General features: G+C 38.2%; 1 pseudogene; it reads right to left on the bottom strand.

Moving 5' to 3' along the window:
• Positions 1-511: 511 nt before the first annotated feature.
• Positions 512-4331, bottom strand: LOC130962613 (putative pentatricopeptide repeat-containing protein At5g52630; annotated as a pseudogene).
• Between the last annotated feature and the right edge of the window lie 3730 nt (positions 4332-8061).

Below are 8061 nucleotides of genomic sequence, written 5' to 3'. Positions count from 1 at the left end.
GACTGCAGCAACATCAGGAACTGCACCAAGACTTTTTAAGTTCATCCCCACTCCAGGGATTAGGCGCCTCCTGACAAGAATTGAGTAGTTGATATAGTTTAAAAGTTTGGAACTAGGAAGAAAAGATAATTTGGACAATAACTTGTGGGCACTGTGTTTATTTTGGTTATCAGATTACTTGCTACGACAACTATGTTGATTAGGGACCTTGTGTAGACATGCAACCAGTGATATAGTTGGTTGAATACTCTTTTGGATAACTATATTATTAAGGGCTGTTATGATGATTCCCTTATTCTATTATTATGGTATCATGTCTTAAGTTTCAATTTTCAACAGATGGCTTCTTACTTTCTTCAACAAATTTATAATGCCTTATTTTATTACAAAATCATGTATACTACTGCAGTATTTAAAATTGAATAAACGAACATATAAAAACAAAACCAGCTTAATTATATTTATATTCATTCATCAAAAGTAATCAATAGCAACAAATGCCATACCCTAACCAACTTAACAACCAAGATCACCATGTTTCACAGTACTCCAGAAGTAACATTTGATCTCTCTAAACTACACCACTAAACAGGTTTCTAACTACAATTCCAGCAACAAATGCCAACATAACACATCCAACACTACTGCATCTAATTTGACTAAAATTCAATCTAGCTTTCTTCAAATCAATTTCTAAGCCAACCAATCTTTCCTCTAGCTCCCTAACTTTGTTATCATCTGCAGAAGAATGATCTTCTTTATGATTCTGATTCAGCTTCAAACCTCCGAACAAAAGATCCTCATTGAATGATGCAACATAATCATCAAGCCAATAAAAGTATTTGCAATGAGGTGTTGGAGTCTACAAAATAATATTCTTTATTATGAATCTATTGAAAAACAAAATGAACATAATTTTAATTCTTGATAAACCTACCTTGAAGTATGACCATCAATGAGAAACAAAGTGAACAAAATTTTAAATGTTAATAAACCTACCTTGAAATATGGGCATCGAAAGAATAGTCTGTTTGGGTTCATATCGGTTCCAGACATGAACAAAATTGCATAAATTCCACAATTACACTCTGGAGCAACCCACTTCTTCTTCCACCTTGATCCCACACTCCCAGTAATATTCAAACTCCAACTTGATTCGTTTTCATCTCTTCCACTTCGCCGATTTGATGTCGACCCACGTTCTTCACTATGAACCATGCTGTTCTAGGGTTTACAGTCGAACACAGTGATACATTTTCAGAGTATATAGTGAAGCAGCGCAGCATTTGAACCTCCCATCCCACACAAAACGACAGCGTTTTTATTTGGGAGAAAGGGACAGATCGACCCCTGTCCATTTTTAAATTGACAGCTTGGCACTTCAAGGACACTTGGCAGCCAGCTCATCACCGTTAAGTGACACGTATGCTTATTCCAGTTGTTTTCAACGTCGGAAGGCACAGAAGGACCGCTATGTCTCACGGAATGCAAAGATAGGGACCGGAACGTACCTTTTTTTTGGACAGGGATCGCTATGTCCTTATGAAAATTGGACAGGGACCGGATTGGGTGTTTACTCTAAATAAAATATACAAAAAATTCAATAACAGAAAGATGCCAAAAATCCTATCTTTAGTAGCATATTATTGCACATTTACAATTATGTGGTAACATAAGGAGAGGAATATTTGAATTTATTATAAACCAGATCCTTAATCCTATCCTTTTTGCAAATCAATTGGAATATCATTATAAGAAGTTGTATCTAATAGTAGTACATATTAAACGTGAAACTGACTTTGGCTTAACCACATCGAAAATATTTATGGTCCAATCCTATGGATAAAACGACTAAGGAAGGTTTGATCAAGAAAGTGGTCAATAAGACAATAGGTGAATTTCTTATTTCATTCAATTAATGCAAAAAGTAGCTAGACTAACAAGGGTGTGGAAGCCTGAATATCATACCTGAGTATCCACTATCCACTGCTCTGTATCACAGAAGAGAGAAGTACATGAGTAGTTGAATAAGGATGCAAATAATATGCTATGTAAAGGCAATTGCATGAGTAGTTGAATGATTAATTTATGCCAAAACTTTTTGTTGATTACTAAGACAATTGATAATAATTGCTAAAGAAGCTGTAAAATATTGAAATGGCAGAGTAATTAATTAATCTTAAGTGAATTTATGAATCTGATCGACAAAATTGAGGAGTAAGAAACTAAGAATAATAATAGTAAAAGAAACATTTGATCAATCTACAGCATACAATTGCTTAAAGAAAAATGCCTTGTCCATGACTCCATGCAACCAAAAACCGGAAACTGCTAGACGCTGCTACATAGATCCTTTGGAACCAAGCTAGATGGTAACGTTCCCAAGCAAAGAGGAAACTTACCACTAAAGGACAAGAATGTTCAAACGACAAAACAGTTCTTCAAGAACGATGTATTATAGTCATGAACTGCTCCAACTTTGTTATCAGTAGTCTAATGTCATTCAGCATCATTATGATCACCAATAATCTCCACAAGTGCATTTCCCATCCTCAAACCGGTGGAACCTGTTATTGTCCCTCACAATGATCAACCTCCCAGTGCACTTGCTAATGAACTTGATTGCAGTGTGGCAATCGCCAGACACGCAGATTCTTCATCACTCTGATTGGTCACTCCTTCAGGAAAGTAATGAGGCCAAATGCTATGGCCAACCTTTCACTATGATACCTTATAGTCTCATTCTTCTCTTCGCCTCCCACCTCTTTCAGCACAAAAGATGTGTCTGCAACATAACCAGCCTTCTCCATTTCTTCTCCTAACTCCTCCAACTTCTTATAGATTTTCGTGGTCTTTGCATGAGACCTATCCCTGGCAACAAACATGTCAACTTTATTCCCTTCCTCCACCCAACTCAAACCAGTTTCCTTCTTTATTCCTCGATCCCTCAGCATCTTCCTTGCCCTTGCCGCTTCCTCCCATCTACCAGCAGCAGCATAAGCATTAATGAGCAATACATGAACGCCTGTGCTCAATGAACCTAATTCAAAAACTCTATCAGCCACATATGATGCCAATTCATTGTTCCTGTGTATTCTACACCCCGTCAACAAAGCTCCCCAGACAGATTCTGTTGGTGGCATAGGCATCTCTTGAACCACCTGAACTGCTTCCTGCAACTTCCCTGCCCGGCCAAGCAAATCCACCATTGTGCAATAATGTTGTACCCCTGGTTCAATGCCATAGCCTCTCATCATCTCAAAGTAATACTGTCCCTCCTCAACAAACCCAGTGTGGCTACAAGCATAGAGCATGCACAAAAAGGTTATGAAATTAGGCTTCGTCCCAACACTCTCCATCTCTTTGAAGAGCTCAAATGTTTTACTCGTATGGGCATGCTGAGCACATGCAACCAGCATTGCAGTCAATATGACAAGGTTTCTATCCTTCACCTCCTCAAAAACCAGTAAGCTCCTTCCACAACCCCACACTTAGAGTACAAAGAAATCAATGAACTCCCCACAAAACTCGATGAATCAAAGCTCGTCTTAAAGCACAATCCATGTACTTGCTTCCCCAACTCAAGCAATGTGGATCCTCCACAAACCCTCAAAACACTAGACAAAGTAAAATCATTAACCCCAACATCTGCGTCAGCCATCACCCTCTTAAACAATCCCAGAGCCTCTTCATCCTCACCCATCTGCACGTACCCAGATATCATCCCACTCCAAGAAACAACATTTCGTTCGGGCATTTCATCAAAAACCTTCCTCGCACACCAAATTTTGCCACACTTGGCATACATATCAACAATGGAATTCCCAACAAACACATCAACCACATACCCAGTCTTGAGGGCGAGACAATGCACTGATTCCCCGACGTGGGGATCGCCCAATATGGCGCATGACTTGGTGGCACTGGGGAAAGTGTGGTCATTTGGACGGACCCCATTAAGGATCATGCGGCGAAATGAGTGTAGAGCAAGCAATGGGAGTTCATTTTGGGCGAAAGAAGAGATTAAGGAACTCCATGTGCTGAGGGTTCTATGGGGACTTTCGTCAAACACTTTGTGGGAGAAGTGGGGGAGGCAAGTTTTCGAGTAGAAGTTAATAAGGTGATGGGAGAGGAAAGGAACGGAGTTGAGGCCAGTCTTGAGGATATGGCCGTGGAGCTGAAGCCCCTTTGGAAGGGAGCGAGAATGGGTGAGGGACAAGAGCGTGTTGCAAAGGTTCCGGTAGTGTTGTTCAAAGCTTGCTTTGGGTGTTTGGCTGCAATGCAGTTGCTATTGGTAGCATGGCTCAAACAGGTGCAGCATCACCATGCATCTTGTGACTCAACAAGATTGTAATTTCTTTTGTTTTCCGGTTTTCCCTAATGTAGTTAACCACAGAAAAATGTTACAGTTTAAACCATTTTACAAACAAAAAACTTGTTTTAACTTTAACAGGTTTGCGAACAAAAAAACCTTTTAATATCAAGAGTAAATACACATTCCATTCTCTCACCATTTTTTCAAATGACTAAACCTCTTTCAACGATATGGAAATGTCAGATCGGTCCCCTGACCATCAAAGATGTTATAGTGTTATACAATTTAGTCCCTGGAACCGGTTAACAAATGGTGACAGCTGACATCGCCCAGTTGTCTCACTAAGTCCAGCCAAATGGAACAAACATCACTGTGTACTATCGTAATTCTAGATCATATCTTACTTTCACATCAGGCAGTGAAACAACAGACTCATTTCCAGAAGATGTTATTATCTTCACCAGCTCCCAATTCCAATTTGAAAGTTGAAGCCAACACTGAACCTTTTGAAATAACGAACTTCAGAAGTAAGGGAAAGAAATAGAAAATTCTAAACTATCCATGTCTTACTAATAATGAGAACGAAAAAACTCAATCTCTTGAACTCGATAATTACATCAGTTATCCAACTAAATAATTACATCACAGTTATCATAAACTGATTTCAAAGCCTAGAAGCAGAGTAAAATTAAAAACATGAAGCATATAATAAATCAAAAGATCGCCAATTGCAATTTTTTAATAAGAACAGAAGTTAAGAACAATTAAAAATGAAGAAAGATTAACATTTTTCAACCCAATTTTAACAAAGCTCATCACAAAAGTTAACAACAACAAAAATCACTGAAGGAACAGTGAATCAGTAACATGGGCAGTGCAAATTTAAAATTTAGAAGTTATCAATTTAAAATCTATCATCAAATACAATCAGTGAGCAAAGCCAATCAACCAAACACTGACTGAGCATTCTGTTATGATTCTGTGACTGGTCAGCAACAAATTCAAGTTACAGCAACAAATTTAACAAATCTTAGTAAAGTCCCGATTTACAGCAACATTTAGATCAGCAACAAGGCAAATTTATTGATTAGCAATTCAGCAACATGCAAAAATACAGGGAGAACGGAAATCTGGAAAAGAGAGAACAGGGAAGCGATGGTGCAGGGACTCACCAATGGTTGACGGCGAGTCGGCTACCACCCCACGGAAGGCGACGAAGCAAGAGACAACCCCACGAGTTGCTTCTGCCGCCGGCGACGAGACAGACGAACCACGAGATGCCAGTGACCGAGACGAGACTCGAGTGACACTGGGAGGCAGAATCGAGCAGAGACAACCACGGACGACGAGCAACAACCAACGCGCACAGCTGGAGCACTCACTGGCGGAGGGAGGCGCGAGCAGCCGAGCACAGAGGAGAGAGGCGAAATGCGAGCACACGACGCGGAGGATCCAGCGAGAGGCCCGAGAGCACGAAGACGGTAGTTCTTGAGTGCGACGGATGGCGGCAGCAGTCTCTCACTCTGACAGACAGCGACAACGATTGGTGGGGCATTTGCTGAAGGAAGGAGTTGGAGAGGGGGGATAAGTGGATAACGCATGCAATCTTTTTCCTTTCAAAAAAGGAAACGACGTCGTTTTCTGCAAACCTTCCGGCTCTCAGTTCGGTCAGATCGGACGGCTTCTGGTTCAGCCAGACCGGCGGTTCAGCGGTTCTCGAACGGTTTTAAATTGGACGGTTTTATATTAGACCGGATCTTTTTACCGTTCTAAATTGAATCGGTTCGACCGATTGATCCAGTCCGGTTTTCAGAACATTGCTGTTAACAAAATGGTCAAAAGATGGAATGAGCATTTAAACAAAATGGTTTGTCTTTTCGAGACTAACAGGCCCTTGCATAATAAGCAAAACGCCATCGTTTCTTCTTCACACCACATCATCGTCACCATAATCATCACCGTTAGTCCATTACCATCATCATTGTCGCTATTCATTTACAATAAAGTGAAAACTCAGGTGAAGTCGACTTCATGTGAAGTTGATATTTGAGTGTCGTTAGATGAAAATTTAGTTAAATCAGTTAAATCATCTAACAACTCTCAAGTATCAACTTCACGTGAAGTCGACTGCATCTGAGTTTCGACCTTACAATAATTTAAAAGAAAAAACAGGATGGTCTATATTTCCTAGTTTTCAACTTATTCAACTAGAGACACCACAACAAATAAGAGTCTCATTGTTCAACATCATAGACCAATAGATAAAGTACAATAACCAAAAATAGGTAATTTATTTTTAATAAAAAACAAAAATTAAATTCTTATCGTTCTATTGCAATGCCTTATTCTCCACAACTCCTCTCTAATCATAAAACTCAATTTAAAAATTTTATTAAATTACTATCTTATGTACTCTGAAAATTAAAAAAAAAAACTAAGTATTCTATGTATAACAATATAATCAGAAAAAAGCAACACACATTTCACATGAACTCTGTTTTTCAGAGCTCAAAATCACACACACACACAAAAAAAGGAAAAAACACTTACTAGAAATGGCGCCAATGATAGAAAGGAAGCATAGTAAAGAGAAGACAGAAGAGTGACGGAGCGGCGATTAATTGGTAATTGGTGAAGGAGCGACAACTTTGTGCAACCGGTTCTGCCGTATGAGAAAAAGGAACGGCGGTCAACTGGCAACTGATTCTGTTTCTGAGAAGATGGTGTGGCGACGGCCACGGCTATGGCGACGATGAGCTGACGGCGCACTGGGAGGTAACGGATTAGTGAGGGACTGAGAAGTTTAAAAATTTGTTTTTGGTGTCATTAAACGGGTAGAAAAAGTTTTTTTAAAAAATATATTTGACAAAATTTTAATTATAAAAGTAAAAGTATTAAACAAATATCTCTATTAAAAATTATAATTTATATTTTTTAAATATTTTTTATCTAAAAATATTTTAATATTTATAATAAAAAATAATTTTATATTATTTTATTCAAATATAATTATTAGATAAAAAATATTTTTATATGAAATATTTAAATATATTTTTTAATTTAAAAAAATTACTTAAAACAAGTTTTCGTAAAAGTCTTAATTTTGGGAGTGTAAAATCCAGTTAATTAATGATTAATTAATCCATAAATTAAAATATATTCTAGAAAATGAGAAATGAGATTTTTATCGTTTAATATGATAGAGAAAATTAAAATGAGAATTTTACACCAATTTTAGAGAAATCGGTCCAAAATTGGGCTGAACGGGCCAAGTCGGGTCAACCAGACCCATGTTGGGCCAAGGCCCAACCCAATAATAAGTGAAGGCAATAGCCTTCCTTGCTGCCAAAATACTTAGAACACAACAAGGAAAAGGGGGAAAGTTTGAAACCCTTGTTCCAAAATCAACTCAATCTTCCTTTGATCATAATTTTTTATCCGGAGTTCCGATTGACGCATCGTTTGCGGCCACGCATAGCTCTTCTCATTCTCTTCAATTCTATCTAAGATTTGTGGTAAGGAACTCTCAGCTTTTTGCCCAGTTTTCTGTTCCTTATAGATTCACGTTTTTGGTTTTGGGATTATTGAATTTTTGTGATTTTGGTTGTTTAGGGATCCTCTAGCATGAATTCCTAGTGAGTTCCATCTATATTTTGTGTGGGTTAAGGTAAGGAAGCTTAACTCTCTTTATTGTCCCCAATTTTATGTATGAACCCTAGAATAAATGTTGAGATATATTGTTGTGA

This window comes from Arachis stenosperma, chromosome 2 (assembly GCF_014773155.1).
Source record: "Arachis stenosperma cultivar V10309 chromosome 2, arast.V10309.gnm1.PFL2, whole genome shotgun sequence".
NCBI lineage: Eukaryota > Viridiplantae > Streptophyta > Magnoliopsida > Fabales > Fabaceae > Arachis > Arachis stenosperma.
This window is presented reverse-complemented; position numbering and strand designations above follow the sequence as displayed.